The 18,351-nt window shown below is 42.1% G+C and overlaps 1 pseudogene; it reads left to right on the forward strand.

Annotated features, from left to right (window-relative positions):
- The first annotated feature begins 10,322 nt into the window (after positions 1-10,322).
- LOC127031204 (olfactory receptor 4D9-like) lies at positions 10,323-11,264 on the forward strand (annotated as a pseudogene).
- Positions 11,265-18,351: the final 7,087 nt, after the last annotated feature.

An 18,351-nucleotide genomic window follows, 5' to 3' on the forward strand; every position in this document is an offset into this window, starting at 1 on the left:
TGAATATTTTCAAAGCCAGCTAAGGAATTTGAACAATCAAATGGAAACTCAGTGCCTAGGGTTGCACTTTGTAGGATTTTCAAAGCACCTAACCAGGTCTAGGACTAGATTTTGAAATGCATTCAAGTATACAGAAAGGTTTTTAGTGAGGTGGGATTTAGTCACCTGAATGATTATGAAAAATCCCATTAATTGCCTATCTGCATTTTAAGTGCCTACGAGCCCTAATTTTTAAAGGTATGTAGGTGTCTAATGGTCACATAGGTGCCTAGAGGAATTTTCAACTGTGCCTAGTACCTAGCTCTCATTTAATTGAAATAATGTGGTGTCTAACCTCCTTAGGAACCTTTCTAAATCCCATTAGGTGCATATCCTGCATCTGTAGACACCTAAATACTTTTGAAAAACTGGCCTTTAGGGTCTGACCCAGTACTCATTAAAGTCAATAGAAAGACACCTGTTGAGCACTGGATTTGGCTCTTAAGTGATGCATTGTGGTGGCCATCTGCATTTGGGGGAGTTTTGTCTCAAGGGAGCACAATGGTAAGAGCTCAGCTATATTGCCATAATGTACTGTGTAGACACTACCTAGGAGACATCACAGCAATGGAAGGGGTTCGTCTGTCACTGTTGCAACTCCATCTCCCTGAGTAATGGTAGCTAGGTTGATGGAAGAAAGTTCCTACCCTTCTCCAACTGCCAGGTTTGCCGCTCTGCATCCTCTACTTCCTCTGCTAGGGGAGGATGGGACTATAGGGGAGTCTTTTCCACTCTTTTGGGTCAATTCCAGGGTTTGCCATGTGGGGTTCCTTCATCCTCCACCCACAGAAACTACATTATGTGTGTGTGCGGGGGCGGGGGAAAAAGAGAGGGGTGGATGGTGCCACGGATCCACCACTTTTTTTCATGTTCCCTGTGTGTATATATATATCTTCCTACTGTATTTTCCACTACATGCATCCATTGAAGAAAGCTTATGCTCAAATGAATTTGTGAATCTCTAAGGTGCTACAAGTACTCCTTATTCTTTTTTATGATGAATGAGATTGTTTTAATTGAACCAACATGTAAAATGTGAGAGGCGGCACCTTGCTACATAGAGGGGCTGTACCTCAATACATCAGGACACTTTTTTGTACCTGTGTATAAGAATGCATCCCTGAGGGGCTGTCTTTGTCTGGCCTAGGGGGGCACTGGTAAATCCCACCATTGACTAAGCCAGCCCATTGTCAGGGAGCACATATGTACTAGCAGAATTGAAGACATCTGATCCGGGGAGCTAGAGACTGTTTTACAATAAACCTGGCCGAGTGCCTTCGTACCTCAGCAGAGTCTGTGGTCATTGGGGTTTCTCTCAGGGTGTGGTGTGCCAGCGATCTGCAGAGCCGGGGAAGCACACAGGGGGAACACGTGCAGCCAACTGATATCAACATTGGGTGGAGCAGAGCACCACACTCGTGATGCTTGACAACATAAATCAGTGTAGCTTCCTTGACACTCATGGGAAAGTAGGTGTTAATTAGCTCAGCTCCATTAGAGTCAATGAGCCAGTTCTCCAGTAAGTATAAATCAATGTAGCTCCATTATACTCCATAGGGCCAGATACTCTGCTGGAGTAAATTTGTACGGCACTGTTGACACTAATGGGACAGCTCCACCACTGCTGTAGATTGGAATCACTCTGCTGATGATAAAGAATCAGATTCTCAGATGCCATAGATCAATGAGCTAATGTAAATTAGCATAGCTAAATTGTGATCAATGAGACTGACCCCCAGCTGGTGTAAATCAACATCGTTCCAGTGTAGTCAATTGGCCAGGTCCTCGGCAGGGCTGAAAAACTACGGTTCAGTGAAGGTCTTCTCTCTGGTGAGCACAGATGTTATTCCTGGCTGGAATATCATCAGCAACATCACAAACAAAGTTCTCACCAGGGACATCTGTGTCAAAGCCCTGAAGTCAACAGGCATGCACAGGAGTAACTGAGAGCACATTATGAAGTAATGATACTTCTCAGGGTGTGACAGGACAGGGCTTCATAGGGGTTACTAAGAACATGGTGTTAAAGGTACAGAGCTGCACACAGTCCTTTCAGGGTAGATGGTAGAGTATGATGGGGAAGTGGATGGCCAGGGTTAGTATGTGTTAGGAGTATGTTCTGTGTCTTTAAGAGCAGAGCACTGGACTGGGGCTAGCATTCTATTGTCACCTTTGCCAGACACACAACTCGGAGCTCTGGGCTCTCCTTTAGCTTTTGGAACATGTTTTAGTTCTAATAATGCATTACACTGTAGACTCCAGAATGTTTCTCCTCCTTATGAATTCACAATACATGGTACCAGAGTAAGGTAGAAGAGAGGACAGAGAAAAGAGGACTGTGGTGAAGGAATAAAGGAGTCATCATGGAGATGGAGCATCTAAAACCCCCCCAAAAATTGAAACTCCCAGGTAACGCAGCAGACTCCTGGAAGAGTTTCAAACAGAGAATCTATCTATCTATCTATCTATCTATCTATCTATCCAGTAATATATCATTATGACAAAATGAGATTGTTAGGACAAGTAATAGGCCTATCTGTCTGCTCCACCTCGCAGGGTCCTGGAGGCCAGGGTCCTGCCTGAGCCCAGACGCCTACACTGCAATTAAAAACTTGTTAGCCTGAACCCAGTGAGCTCAAATCAGCTGGCGTGGGCCAGTGACAGATTTTTAATTGCAGTGCAGACACACTATAAGAGGTAACCAGAGTCAAAGACCGAAAACTAAGGGCCAGATCTTGAGCTTGTGTAAACTGACACAGTTCAACTGATTCCAGAGTAGCTAGGGCTGTTTATGCCAACTCAGGATCCAGTTCTTGGATTTCAGTGGAACTACAATGATTTAAATGACCTGGGAATTTGTCCCATTGACTTCCACGGAGCTGTGGCTGATTTACACCTGCTTGGGATCCAGTCCGTTACACAGTTTCAGATCCATAAACTTTGCCTGTCATTCTGAACCAAAGATGAGTCAAAAGTTCTTAACCCATCTGTCCTTCCATGGCTCTTTGTGCCATGGGATTAATTACAAGAGTGGAACTGTTAATGGCTATGCAGTGATTCAGTCCCACTGGGTCAGAACGTTGGAGGAATTCAGTGTTGCAGAGATTTTTTGTATCTGATTTTCAGCTTCTACTGGGATGAATGGCCCAACCTTTCTTTCTTTCTTTCGTTCTTTCTTTCGTTCTTTCTTTCGTTCGTTCTTTCTTTCTTTCTCAGCAATTACTATTTTCCTCTTTACTCAGATAACACTAAAACAAAACACCATTAGGCTGCAGGTGCAATGGTTCATGACATTTTAAAAACATTTAATTCATATGGGTTGTAGTTATCTCAGAGAGACTGAACATCTATAAAGGACCAGAAGCTGGTGTTAACCAGTGTAGCTCCATTGGAGTCAATGGGTCTATACCTCCAGCTGGTATAAAACATCCATAGCTCCACTGGATTAAATGGGACAGTTCTCCCCCTTTTGTAAATTGTTGCATTTCCACTGAAATGAATGGGGCCAGATTCCCAGCTGCTGTAAACCAGACATAACCTCATATAGTCAATTGTGCCATTTCCAAAGATGGGATGAATTAGTTTAGTGCTATGGAGTTATGGTAATTTACATGAGCTAAGTATCCTTCCTGTAATGCCTAATGTTGTCTATCTTTTCATCTGTGATTCTCTTTCTTAAGACCACTAGCCCATATTAAACCTCATGGAAGATTCCAAGATCATGGTTAATAGACAGAAATCTGAGAGATGTGTACCCAGCCATTAACAAAATGCTGTAGCGGGGCAGCAGTTTAGTTAAATTCTTGTGAAATATGATGTTCTTATGGACAGCCCAGGGTAAGTTAGCAACCCAAATTTGGGGTCAGTTGAGCAGAGGTACCGGATATATAAGTCCTAAGAAAATGGCCTTATTTTATTTTATTTATTTATTTTTTCACAGACCTGGGGATCGAATTGTTGATGTGATGAAAGTCAAAATGGTTTCTATCTGCCAACTTTTAACCCGGGATAGTGCATAGCACCTACTAAATCTTTGGGGAACCCAAACTGAGAATAGTGTTTAAGAAGTTGTTCTTTTTTACAGTGTGTACACACCAATACAGAAACACAGATAGATGGTTTCCATGAGCCCCATTTGATATGTTTTCAACCTCAACTCTTTTAAGTGCTCTAAAAATTCAAATGGTTACTTGGTTTGATCTGAAATTCAGTGTGTCTCATTGGGGCACAAGGTCCTGTTAATGTTCCAGATTTGAGTCATGTGACCACGGGGTTGACAAGTTACACCCCACCCAAAATGGTTTTGTTCTGCTGCCTGATACTGTTAAACTGAGAGTTACTAATGACTGGAGGAATCACAGACCTCACTGAGATTGCTGGCTGTGAATTTGTGAGTTCTGGATGGTCATTTCATTTTGGGGGCTGTAATCACATTCTTTGGATTTAAAAAAATAGACGTGCAATTCTTTCCTGGAAGGGGAGAGGTAATTGGAGGGCAGAGGAGTGGGGAAACTGGCAGAAAGAGGTTTGGACTACAGTGAGATGTGGGGTTTATGGGAAGGGTGACAAATGGAGATGCAAGATAGGAGAGAGGTTGGGAGACCTGGTGAGGGAGGCATGGGGATTTGGGGAGTGGAGGAGTGTGACACTGGGCAGGGAGAGGAGGAGGTGAGTGTCAGGAGGACTGGATGAGAATAGCAGCCGGGGCAACCATCAGTCCAGCATTCTCCCTTCCTGGATCTGTGTCCATACGTGGGAGGGGAGGCCCTCTCCCTACTCCTCTTGTGGCCAGGATCTGGAGAGGTCCTGTCCTTTTGGGTGGGGAGCTGAGAACAGGGAAACTTCTTATCTATCAGAGACTCTGAAACACTCAGGAGGGGGCGGAGAACAGCCACTGAGATTAATGGAGCTGTTTCCACATCTTAAAGCTATTGTCCCAGGCTGTATCATCTCCATAGAGTGTTCTCATTCAGTAGAGACCATCCTATTCAGATGAACTGGCCCTGTCACACCTCTCAGAGCCCCCAGTGCTGCAGATGGGTGTGCAGAGGAGCCCTTTCCTTTCGTCCTTCTTCTAGCCTTGCTGTCTAAAGAATGATGTTTCTAAGGCCATGTCTACTCTATAAATTTATAAATAAATATATACATTTATAAATTAATAGCCACAGCTATTAAATCACTTGGTGCATGTGCACACTAGACTCCTTGTGTCAATGGTGCGCATCCTCACCAGGAGCACTTGTAATAATTCAGAGAGCAGGACATCTTGGGTAGGTATCCCAGCATGCAACTCATTGCCTTCCAGCATAGGATCTTTTGCGAAGTTCTTGCAGTGCCTGGTGAAGCTGAAACAAGTTTTGCATGATGACTGGGAGCATAGAGTCAACATCCCATAATGCAATGTTCTCCATCCCATAATTTCATCTGCAGCCCATAATATTTTACACCTTCTTTTCAAAGTCCCATAAATGTGCATATCCTTCCTCGCTGTCCACCATCTTTGACAGAAGCATGGAGACTGCACAGATCTGCACTATTGTTATGAGCATCACAAGTTCAGGGCACCTGACCTTTCAGTCTTTTGTGGAGCTGCCAGAGGAGCCATGGAGAAAACAATGATTCCTTAGGGGCTAACTTGCTGTGGGACTTAGAAAGAAACAATTCAAGGTTGCTGTTGGAGTTCACGGAGCAGCTGGATATTGCAGAGCAGTGCTTCTGGGCTTGAGAAACAAGCACTGACTGGTGGGATCAATGTCAGGCAGGTTTGTGAAGATGAGCAGTGGCTGCAGAGCTTTTGGATGTGCAAGACCACATTCCTGGATCTGTGTACCAAACTCGCCTCAGCCCTTCAGCACAAGGATACCAAAATGAAACCGTGCTGACCTGAGAAGTGAATGGTGATTGCACTGTGAAAACATGCAACATAGGTCACTCAGGAATCATTTTGGAGTCAGGAAATCCATTTCAGGGGCCGCTGTCATGCAACTGTACAGGGCCATTAATTGCCTCGTGCTATGCAGGACTGTGACTCTAGGCAATGTGCAGGACATAGTGGATGGATTTGCAGAAATTCCCAAACTGCTGTGGGTCCATAGATGGCACATGTGTCCCTATTTTAGCATCAGACCACCCTGTCACAGAGTACATCAACAGAAAGGGATACTTTTCTATGGCTATGCAAGTGCTGATGGGTCATCAGGGATGCTTCACCAACATCAGTGTTGGCTAGTCAGAGAAGGTGCATGATGCTCACGTATTTAAGAACACAGGCCAGTTCAAAAAGGTGCAAGCAGAGACTTTCTAACCTGAGCAACTGATTGCCATTGAGAATGTTGAAATGCCAATAGTCATCCTGGACAACCCCTTGCTTCCATAGTTCATGAAGCCATACACCAGCCACCTTAACAGCACCAAGAACTGCTTCAACTACAGGCATAGAATGACAAATGAATGGGCCCTTGGTCATCTGAAGGGACACTGATGTTGTTTACTTACAAGATTGGTAAAAAGTGACAAATAGTCCTGTGGCACCTTATAAACTAACAGAGGTATTGGAGCATGAGCTTTCATGGGTAAATACCCACTTCACCCATGAAAACTTATGCTCCAATACATCTGTTAGTCTATAAGGTGTCACAGGACTCTGTCGCTTTTTACAGATCCAGACTAATACGTCTACCCCTCTGAAACATTACAAGATTGGAACTCAGGGAGAAAAGTATCCCACTGGTTATAGCTGCCTCCTGTGTCCTTCATAACATCTGTGAAGTGAAGGGGGAGAAGTTTCCATTGGGGTGGAGGTGGCGTGGCTGTCTGCTGAATTTGAACAGCCAGATACAAGGGCTATAAAAGAGCTCAACCCAGAGTTAGATGACTGAGACAGGGCTGACACTTCCATTAGGTGACCCTAGGCGGTCCCTAGGGTGCCAGGATTCAGGGGGCAGCATTTTGTGAGCTCCCCACGGGGTGCACGGGAGCTTCCGGTTCCGCTAACGTTGCGCTGCCGAAGAAGGACCTTCTGCCAATGTGCCGCAGAAAACAGCGGCAGGCAATTGAGCAGCTCAATGACTGGCTGTGTCGCCTGTGGCATTTTGGCAGAGGGTCCTTCTTCGGCGGCGCCATGGGAGTGGAACTGGAAGCTCCCACGCACCCTGTGGGGAGCGCACAAAATGCTGCCCCCTCAATTCTGCCTAGGGCGCCAGAAACCCTGTTGCCGCTCCTGACTGAAGGAGGCTTTGTAGATGTTCACATTTTTATGTCTGGATCTGAGTTGTGTTTACACAGCCTCTTCTCCCCACAGGCCCAAGAAATCCAATATCTTCTGCATACTACAGGTGGGAATGCGTTTGGAACATGTAGCCGGTATAGTCAACAAGGCAGTTATACAGAACAAAGGAGAGCTGCTAGGTGGGCTCTCCTTATCAGGCAAAAAATAATTTCAAAAAATGTCTAGTGCTTTAAAGGGGAGGAGGGGCTTCCTGTCCACCTGAACCCTGGACAGCTGAATTCACAATGGTGACTAGAATGGTTAGTGGTGGGTGTTGTGGGACAACTCTGGGACACCAATAACAGTTGATGTTTAAGTGTCTACAATGCATCAATCACATTGCCCATGACTCTGTGACACTCAGGGAGGTGGTGTTATTAAATCAGTGTGGCGGGGCAGTTACCTTGGTGGGAGCCAAATTGAAGTGAAGAGATATTAACAGCTAGGTCAGTGTAAGAAATCTCTGTGCCCCATACAGCCTCTTTGTCTCAGGCTCAATCCATCTAGTCAATTTCCAAAACTTGTTCAGTTTGAGTGGCTAAAAAGAAACATAAACAAAATGAAAAACTCCAGGAACTTATTAATCATTTCCCTTGAGATTGAACTCTCAAATCTCCCAAGCAGCAACTCTTTTGATCTGGCTCAGTAAAAAGCTCAGGGGGATTTCAGTGAGTCTTTGATCCTAGCACCAGTCTTGGTGCATGGGTCAGATGGGATATAAGAGGTAGATTTCCACCACTCTCTCCTGTTTGGAACCAGGTCCCCTGCTCCAGCCAGTAAGAAGAGCAAGTTTCAGCTGTGAGATGTGACTTCCCCAGATCATCTCAATTGTTTAGAGGAGGCCGGTTCTGAGATCAACAGCACAAAGGTTGAGTGAGGTAATGATTCGTGTTGTATAAGACCTACAATGTGGTACTAGCGTTAGGCATTGTTACTGCAGAGAGGAAGTGGGCACTGGTGAGCTCATATACTGGCTTGGATCTTACAGGAACCTAAGTGAGTTAGGAGGAGAACAATCCATAGATCCTTTACCACCCGAAATTATGTGACTAGCTCTGTCTGACCGGGCGTTTCCTATGTCAGCGGGTCTGTGCTGCTCTGATCTGAAAGGTTTTATCTCTGGAGCAGGGGCGTGAAAACTGGAAAAAATCCAGGGAAGTGCCCTGATCTGCAGATAAAACCTGAATGAGATTCCCCATGCCTAACTCTCTTACTCCTTGAAAATCATAGACCGAGTGCAGATGTGAGTTACCCAGGGTCCCAGAAGGTATCCGTGGCAGGGCAAAAACTTAACCCAAATCTCCAAAGTCTGAGGCCAGTATTTTATTCACAGAGTCATCACCCCTACAGCACAAGTGAATCACTTGATGATTACTTCTTCTGTTCATTCCCTCTGGGGCACCTGGCATTGGCCACTGTCAGAAGACAGGATACTGGGCTAAATGGACTTTTTGTCTGATCCAGTATGGCCTTTCCTTACACATGTCACATAGTAACATGGCCCTATCCATAAAGGAGAAGACATTTCAGGCTGGCTGACATTCTTTGGCAAAATCTATTTCCTGTAGAAATATACGCTTTCCTCAAAACCCAATGTTTGGAGAGGAAAATCTTGAAGTAATGAAAAAAAGGGATAAAAATGGGGGAATGTTGCCAGACTGAAAGAATCATGGCCTAGTGGAGTGAGCATGGAACCAGGACTGCAGAAGTCTCTGTTCTTTTCCTGGCTTTTTCAATGTCTCTCTGGGGGACCTTGTACAACTCACTTCACCTGCCTGTGCCTTGGTTCTGCATTTGTTGAACGGGCATAATGACACCAACCTCCTTTGTAAAGCACTTTGAGGTCTTTAGATATAAAGAGCCAGGTACTGATAGTATTCTTCATAACAACAAATTTCAAATATGTTTGACTCCCCACCAATAAAAAAGAATTAAAGTTAAAAGTTAAATTTCAATTTGAAATTAAAAAAAAACAAATCCTATTTACAAATTAAATGAAAAATGGGATTTGATTACCAATGATGTGAACATTTTCATTTTCTTGCTTTAGAAATTTAACCATAAAAAATTAGAAATACTGACTATTTCTTGGGAACATTATTGGGAACATTTTTTTTGCCAACTACTTCTACACATTTTTGAAAATGTTAATGGGAGTTGAGCATCCATAACCCCACAGTAGTTTTCAATATTTATATCTCGATTCATTCATGGAAATATTTTGGTGTTCACAGCTTTTAAATAGAGATATTTAAAATTAATCACCAAAATCCATGGACATCTCATTATAGTAACTATATTTATTTCAGATGTGGGGAACGTATGCAATTTATGCTAAAGAGAATAAGATTTAATTCTTACTCTTCTTGTAGCCACTAGAAGGAGACAACTACCATTGTTTTGCTAATGTGGGCTACAGATGCTCAATACCTCTCATATCAAGGTCACAGGTTGGGTATGTGAATCCCGTAAATCTATGGTTCTCAACATTTTCAATCCAATTTCTCTTCAGTCTAGACCAGGAGCTACCTGGGACTTCCCTGCCGCTTGTCAATATAGGAAGGGCATTTTGGTCATCGTGGTCTCCTGACACTTCTTTGTGACCTGCATTTTGAGAACCATTGGACTCTGAGAAGTCCAACTTAAAAGCACTCTCTGAAACCCACATTCAACTCAATCCTGACCCTCTGGGCCTCAGGAGATGTGCAGCATCAGAACTGCAGGAAGGTGAATGGAGACAGCAGTGAGACATGAGCTTGAATTGTAGGCTGCTCTCCTTCACTCCCTATTACCTCAGAATTGAGAATGACCAGTGGTGTAGCTCCTAGGGTCTGCTGAAGCAGGGTTGCCCTCCACTGAGGCTGATTGAATTTAGTGACCTAAAAAATTCCTAAACCAAATTCAGTTAAGAGGAGTTAACACTTACTTAACATTAGTAATTTAAGGAGGGAGTAATAAGAACTTCTTCTTATTAATCTTTACTATTGTCTCTGTAGGCATGTTTTTAGGCTGGTAAATGGAATAGCAGAACCTCACTTCCACAGTGACAGAATTTGTCCTTTTGGGACTCACCCAGAGTCCTGAGATTCAGCGATGCCTCTTCATCATCTTCTTCATACTGTACCTTACAAGTTGGGTGGGAAATGTTACCATCATCATCACAGTGATAGCTGAGTACCAGCTCCACACCCCCATGTACTTCCTACTGACCAACTTGGCTTTCCTAGATGTCAGCGACTCATCAGTCACTGCTCCCAAATTGCTGTTGGGTCTCCTCTCCCAGCACAGAGTCATCTCATTCAATGAGTGCATCCTCCAGATGTTCTTCTTCCACTTCTTCGCTAGTGCTGCAATTTTAGTTTTTGTGTTGATGGCAGTTGATCGGTATGTAGCTATCTATAAACCATTGCGTTACTTGAATATCATGAACCAGGGTGTGTGTGTAGGCCTGGTGGCAGGGGCATGGATGGGTGGATTTGCTCACTCAATTGTTCAGATCGCACTGGTCCTCTGGTTGCCATTTTGTGGTCCAAACATACTGGATAATTTCTACTGTGATGTCCCACAAGTCATCAAACTGGCCTGCACTGACACCTACTTGGTTGAGTTGCTGATGGTCTCCAACAGCGGGATGCTCGTCATAGTAATGTTCATCATCCTGCTCATTTCATACACCATCATCTTAGTCAAGATAAAGAAACACTTCACAGATGGGAAGCACAAAGCTCTGTCCACCTGTGGAACCGAGATCACGGTTGTCTGTTTACAATTCATACCTTCCATCTTCATCTATGCTCGACCCTTCCAGAAATTCCCCATAGACAAGTTGGCCTTAGTCTTTTTCACTCTAATCACTCCAATGATGAATGCAATGATCTACACCCTGAAAAATGCCGAGATGAAAAAAGCCATCAAGAAACTGTTGAGAAGAATCCTTTTCTCACAGAGAAAATTATAAGAATGGAATTTATCTTGGATGAGCTTTTTTTCCATTTTGTAATAATTATCTTGCATGAACTTCCCACCATATTGAATGTTTTCATTCATAATTCCTGTATGTGGCATGAGGAAAAATTGCATTGGTGAACCTCTTCGCATGAAGTTTTTATTCGTGATGTTCAGCTGCCAAACAAGGTATTAATTCCTTATGCATTCTACTTGACGCTGAGCTAGGGATCTCTGCCATTTTCTCCATTAGAAGGATTTCCCATACTTTATTTCTCCATGCTACTAATGTTGGTGGATCTGTCCTTCTTCAAACATGAGCTCTCACAGATCTGGCTACTAGCAATAATGGTGAATTGGTCCTTCCCCTAGTCAATAACCAACTTTGTACTATAGCTATGAGTTCCAAAGGTGGCCTAACTTTAGTAATCTTGAAAGATCTATTTATTTTCTCCTAACATGTTGTAATATCTCTGTCTGATAACCTTAGGGCATCGCTATACCTCCATATTTTCTCTAGCTCTTATGACTACATTTCTTACATATTTTCCTGAGCTTAAGTAGAGTGAATTACCATAGAGGAAGTATTTGATAATAATTTGCGTGAATAGTTATACAAATAGATGTGTTTTTAGCCTTCCTCCCTGGAGCTCCACCAATCTCCCTTCCACCAGAAGTTTTTTGTGCCCCTCATCCTGCCCTCCTCCAATACCAGGGCCTCCATCCTTCCGCCATAGCAGTGGTTCTATGTCTGCCTTTGATTCCTAAAATAGTCCCTGAATTTTTGGAACTCATCAGATGTAATTTTCAAAAGTTTTCAGAGTATACAGACAGACAGACAGACAGACAGACAGAGAAATGCTGTCAAGTTGATTGTAAGACCTTCATAGGCTTGGCCTACCAATGAGAATCAGGCCCTTTGAGGTGTCATTTTCATTAATTAGTGGGTCCATCAATGTTAACATTCTTCTAAAACTTGGGCTTTCTACATTGTATTAGAAAGTTTTTAGTCTCAATAAAGCAAACAATTGCATATTCATGTTTCTTGTGTGTTCTTTGAGGGTATTAATTTCCATAAATTCATTAATACAGAGCAGCTGGCTGATGGTTGTATGCCTTTTTCCTCCTGTACTTTATATATTGCATTTTATGACCCTGGATGAATATCTGGGTTATTTTTGGTGGGTGTTAATCCAGAAGGGGAAATGGCTTCCTCTTATCAATGTTAAATTACGCTTCTCAAGGGTCATTATGACACCATGGTTGTTTCCTTTTTGTGTCAGTCCAACCTTTTAGGGGGAAATAATCAATATGCTAATATCTGTTAGAACTAGATGCCAACATAGTGGAAAGGAGCTCTATAAAGCCATAGATTCCTAGAGTTTAAGCGCAAAATGGACCAAGAGATAATATGGTCTGACTTTCTGTATATCACAAACCATTAGTTTTCACCTGTTTACCCCTGCATTGATCTCAATAACATGATTTTGGATATGTTTCCCCTTTTTGACACAAGTGGATAGCCAGAATTTGGGACCTGATAGCTCGTTCCAACTGGAGGTAGAAAATGACGATAAAATCTTTGATGCAATACTTTCTTTGATGCAATCTTGTTTATTTACAAGGAATGTACAAATTCCTCCTCTCTGTAGGAGGAGGAACCAAAGACAAAAGGAGCAGTTTCTTAATTTACAGATTCAAGCTTAGTTCATCCACAAGCCCAGAACCTCCTTGTAGGCTCTTCCCAGGTTCACACTGTACTTACAGGCTGCTGCTTTGCTTTTTTCCTTTTGTCTTGTCTCTCCCTGTTTGTCATCAGGCCCAAAACTAATCTTTTACACATGGACACACACACACACACACACCTTTGCTCATAACAAGAACACACAAATGGGCTTCTTTCTATTATTTCACTGTCATCTTATTTTCAATACATCAAAAATGCCAAATGACCTTTTGAAATGTCAAAAATAAGATAATTATGACTAAATGTTTCACTCAAAAATGGGTTTATTTAGTCTGGAAAAGAGAAGACTGAGAGGGGACATGATAACAGTTTTCAAGTATGTAAAATATTGTTACAAAGAACAGGAAGAAAAATTGTTTTTCATAACCTCTGAGGATAGGACAAGAAGCAATGAGCTTAAATTGCAGTAAGGGATGTTTAGGTTGGACATTAGGAGAAACTTCCTAACTCTCAGGGTGGAATAAATTGCCTAGGAAAGTTGGGGCATCCCCATCATTGGAGATTTTTAATAGGTTAGACAAACACCTGTCATGGATGGTCTAGATAATCCTTAGTCCTGCCACGAGTGCAAGGGACTGGACTAGAAGAGCTCTCGGGCTCCCTTCCAGTTCTATGATTCTATGAGCTTTCAAATGATATCTCACAAGGCATACTTTGTACAAAATATATCATACCCTTTTAAAAGGTTGAAAAGGCTGTGTGACTAAGTGGGGTTTTCCCCTTGTTATGTTACATATGAGTCTTACTGTTCTGTACTGATACCGTGTGTACCTCAGCTTCCCTGTATACTGCACCAATGCCTAGGTGTTTGGAATTGGATGTGTGACTTTTGCTGAGGCCCTCGGAGCAGATGAGGCTGCCCAACTGCTTGCATCTAACCTATGGCAGATGCCCTTCATAACCTGAGAACTAGGAGAGAGAATGCTTCAGAAGTCTTAAAGAGTAACATTTTGATGCAGAAACTATAGAGAAAATCAAACTTCTGCTGGTGTCATCTAACTCAGATGATGAAAATGTCACTCTGCACTGTTTTGGATCATTATTGGGCAGTACCCATCATCAGCACGGAAGCATGTCCTCTGGAATGGTGGCTGAAGCATGATGAGGCATATGAATATTTAGAATATCTGGAATGTAGATGCCTTGCAATGCTGGCTACAAAACTGCCATGTGAACACCTGTTCTCACTTTCAGATGACATTTTAAACAAGAAGAGGGCAGCATTATCTCCTGCAAATGTGAACAAACTTGTTTGTCTTAGCGATAGGCTGAACGAGATGTAGGATTGAGTGGACTTGTAGGCTCCAAATTTTTGTACTGTTTTGTTTTTGAATCAAGTTAGGTAACAAAAAAATCGACATTTGTAAGTTGTACTTTCATGATAAAGAGATTGCACTACAGTACTTGTATGAAGTGGACTGAAAAAACACTTCTTTTGTTTGTCATTTTTACAGTGCAAATATTTGTAATAAAAATAGTAATATAAAGTGCGTCCTGTACACTTTGTATTGTGTGTTGTAAGTGAAATCAATATATTTGAAAATGTAGAATAATATTCAAAAATATTTAATATATTTCAGTTGGTACTCTGTTGTTTAACAGTGCAATTAAAACTGTGATTAACCATGATTAATTTTAATTGTGATTAATTTTCTGAGTTAATCACATGAGTTAACTGTGATTAATCAACAGCCCTAATTGTTACGCAGAGTGGGATCATACATGTAGGAGACCACTTAAAATGAAATGGGCAATTAACACAACTCTGTTGAGCTATCAGCAGGGCCCTAATGTCCAAAGGAGCTACAGCCAATTACACCTACTCCATAACCAATGTAAATTAAATATTTTTAAATGCCATGTTGCATTGCATCTGCAGCTCAGTGAGCCTTTTAAATTAGTGCTGTCTCCAGTAAGAGAAAAAATAATGTAATGGCTGAGCAAGAAAGAAAGAAAGAAATATGAGAGTTAAAATTGGTTAAAGGAATCATTCACATACAGTAATGGCAAAGTTCTTGGTTCAGGCTTGTAGCAGTGATGGAATAAACTGCTGGTTTGTTAAGTCTCTGGACTCTTCGGTCCTCAGTCCCTTGGTTAGAATGCTCTCAGTATACGTTCATAGTCCAGAGGTTAGAGCAGGAAAAAGGCAAAAAAGAGATGTTTCTATCACCTTTTACAGCTTCACTCAAGTGAAGGGAAAACCATTGTTCTCACTGTGGAGAATTACAGGTAATAAGATGTGTTTGGAGTCACATGGGCTATCATGTCCAAGCATGATTTCACTTAGTCAAAGCAGGAAAGTCCATTAAGTGTAGGTAGCCATCTTCCATTGTGAGTTAAGTGTTCTTTAATGGGCCATTCACTTGAAAAGTTCATTCACAATGTGCTTGCTAAACACCTTGGGGGCGCTACCCGGAAGCAAACATTTGAAATACGGGAATAGAGCTAAAGCTCATAACTTCAGATGCAAAAATGAGACATGCATACCAATTGCATAATCATACTCAGCAAATCATAGTGTTTCTATTGACACCTTATTTGACACACTTTGTATAAGATTTGTTGCAATTATATAACAGTGGTAGCAACAATGATTTACATGGTCATATTTCAATCAGATAACATCACAGTTCCTTGGAGGGGACAGCAGTTGTTCAAATCCCTTTCACCAGGCAGCGTAAGGTATTGAATTTGAGTCTCCCACCTCCTGGGTAAATGCTTTAACTCCAGAGCTAACGATTATGAAAGAGGCTGCCTCTCATCATCAGGGACACAGAGCTGTTGTTGTCCTCAGTGGGCATTAGCAGGGGACTGAGAAGAAAACAGCTCAACAGCATGAGTCCAATGTATCTTGGGTACAAATCTGCTGATTTCATTGGAGAGGCACCAGGAATGATCTTGGTCCTGTGGCTGGACCTGAGCATTCTGAGCAGCATCCTGAGCAATTAGAGCAGAAACAAGGGGCTGCAGAATGTGGCACAAATGATTCAGTGGAGTCTTGCTCCAAGCTGTGAGCTGTGACTGGGATATCCAGAGTGACTTCATGAAATTAGGTGCCCAACTCATATCTACTGGTCAATGGGAATTAAACATCTTACACCCCTTGGAATACACCAGCCTTAATGAACAGAGATTTCTGTCCTGTCCCCTTGTATTCTACTTTTCTTTGCATTGCCTGAACTCTGAGTGGCCAGATGATTCACTCAAGGGTCTGAAGTCTCACATTTTTCTGTAGTATATTTAGAAGCCCAGGAGCAGCTGAGCAGTTTTCTGCCATTCTGCATTCCCTAGAAATGTGCTTCTACCCTGCCTTTGAGGGATCCTTTCCAGATATGTCAGAGGATTCCCTTCTCCATACTTTGACAACTCTATAGTAACAGAACACAGAGGTGCAAATATAATTCCAGTGATGTTGATGTTTGTGTGGCAGGGACACATTTTCTAGGGATTGGACAAGGATCTCTAGTCCATTTCTGAGGGCCTCCATGAAGCCATCAAAAAATACTAACTTCTCTCTATTTATAAAGCGGTAAGTTTGGAAGCCTAGGTCCATGTCTTTAGGCCTCTCCTAAGCTAGGAAAAATACATGGGCCATACAGCACATCATTAAAGTCAAAAGAATTGGGATGTAGCACAAGAAGAGAATTCCACTGTCAATGAACCATCGGCTGTTAGATCACCTGCCTCAGCAGATTCTGGTTACACTGGTGTAAATTATTAGATGAGAGCAGAAACTCTATAACATGATGTTAAAATAAGGCCTAGCTTTGGAAGGTGTTACTCTTGTGTAGTCAGGACTTAGCCCTGGTAGGCAATGAATGGACATTGGTATTTACTGAAATATATATTATAGCATAGCAGTATACAAAAGATGCATCTTGATTTATGTCTCCTAGATGCTTGAGTGAGCTTCTGCCCACTTTCATTTGAAGAACTGAATGAATACAGCAACCCATATATGTGTGCATAGTAATGTTACTTTTAAAATACTTTAGACTGAAGTAAGGTCATGGCCTCTTTTTGGTTACATTCCATGAATATTACTCCAATGCAGATGTGAATGTTCAAGGAAGCTGTCATAAACAGATATTTAAGGGTTAATGTCTCTTTTACCTGTAAAGGGTTAAGAAGCTCAGTAAACCTGGCTGACACCTGACCAGAGAACCAATGGGGGGACAAGATACTTTCAAATCTCGGTGGAGGAAAGTCTTTGTTTGTGCTGTTTGTTTTGTTTGTTGTTTGCTCTTGGGGCTAATAGGGACCAGAGGTACACCCAGGTGTTCCCAATCTTTCTGAATCAGTCTTTCATGTTACAAAATTGTAAGTATAGCCAGGCAAGGCAGATTATTCTTATGTTTATTTTCTTAACTTGTAAATGTATCTTTTGCTGGAAGGATTTTTACCTCTGTTTGCTGTAACTTTGAATCTAAGGCTGGAAAGGGAGGTCCCTCTAGTCTATATGAATCTGAATACCCTGTAAGCATTTTTACATCCTGATTTTACAAAGATAATTTTTACGTTTTCTTTCTTTAATTAGAAGCTTTCTTTTTAACAACCTGATTGATTTTTCCTTGTTTTGGAATCCAAGGGATTGAGTCTAAACGCACCAGGGATTGATGGGGGAAAAGGAAGGGAATGGTTAATTCTTCTTTGTTTTAAAATCCAAGGAGTTTGCATCTGTGTAGCTTCCCAGGGCAACCCAGGGAGCGGAAAGTCTGGGTGGGAAAGGAGGGGGGATGGTTTATTTCTCCTTATTTTAAGACCCAAGGGGTTTGGGTCTTGGGTTCCCCAGAGAAGGTTTTGGGGGAACAGGAAATGTGCCAAACACTATACATTTGGCTGGTGGCAGCATACCAAATTTAAGCTGGTAATTAAGCTTAAAAGTGATCATGCAAGTCCCCACTTTTTGGATGCTAAAGTTCAAAGTGGGGAAAAAACCTTTGACAGAAGCAGAGAATGTGAAGGAACTGGGATGAGATTCATCAACAGGCCCAGGGAAGTTGGGTGTTGAACACCCAGTGGAAGTCTACAGGAGTTTCATGTCTAATTACCACAGGCCCAGTTGACAGTCTTATTCATATGCCCAAATCCAGAAAAGCACTCATTCATAAATTTATCTTTAAGCCTGCAATGGGACTTCCCATACATTTAAAGTCAACAACTTGCTTTTTCTAGTTCAGTGCCATTAGTTCAGAATATTTAAAGGAGATGAGTTTTAACTTCATAATCACTTTGTGTTCGGACAAGAAGGCTAACAACATTTTGGGCTGTATAAGCAGAGGCATTGCCATGAGATCATGGGATGTGATCGTTCCCCTCTCTTCAGCATTTGTGAGGCCTCACCTGGAGTACT

Source organism: Gopherus flavomarginatus, chromosome 11 (assembly GCF_025201925.1).
Source record: "Gopherus flavomarginatus isolate rGopFla2 chromosome 11, rGopFla2.mat.asm, whole genome shotgun sequence".
Lineage (NCBI taxonomy): Eukaryota > Metazoa > Chordata > Testudines > Testudinidae > Gopherus > Gopherus flavomarginatus.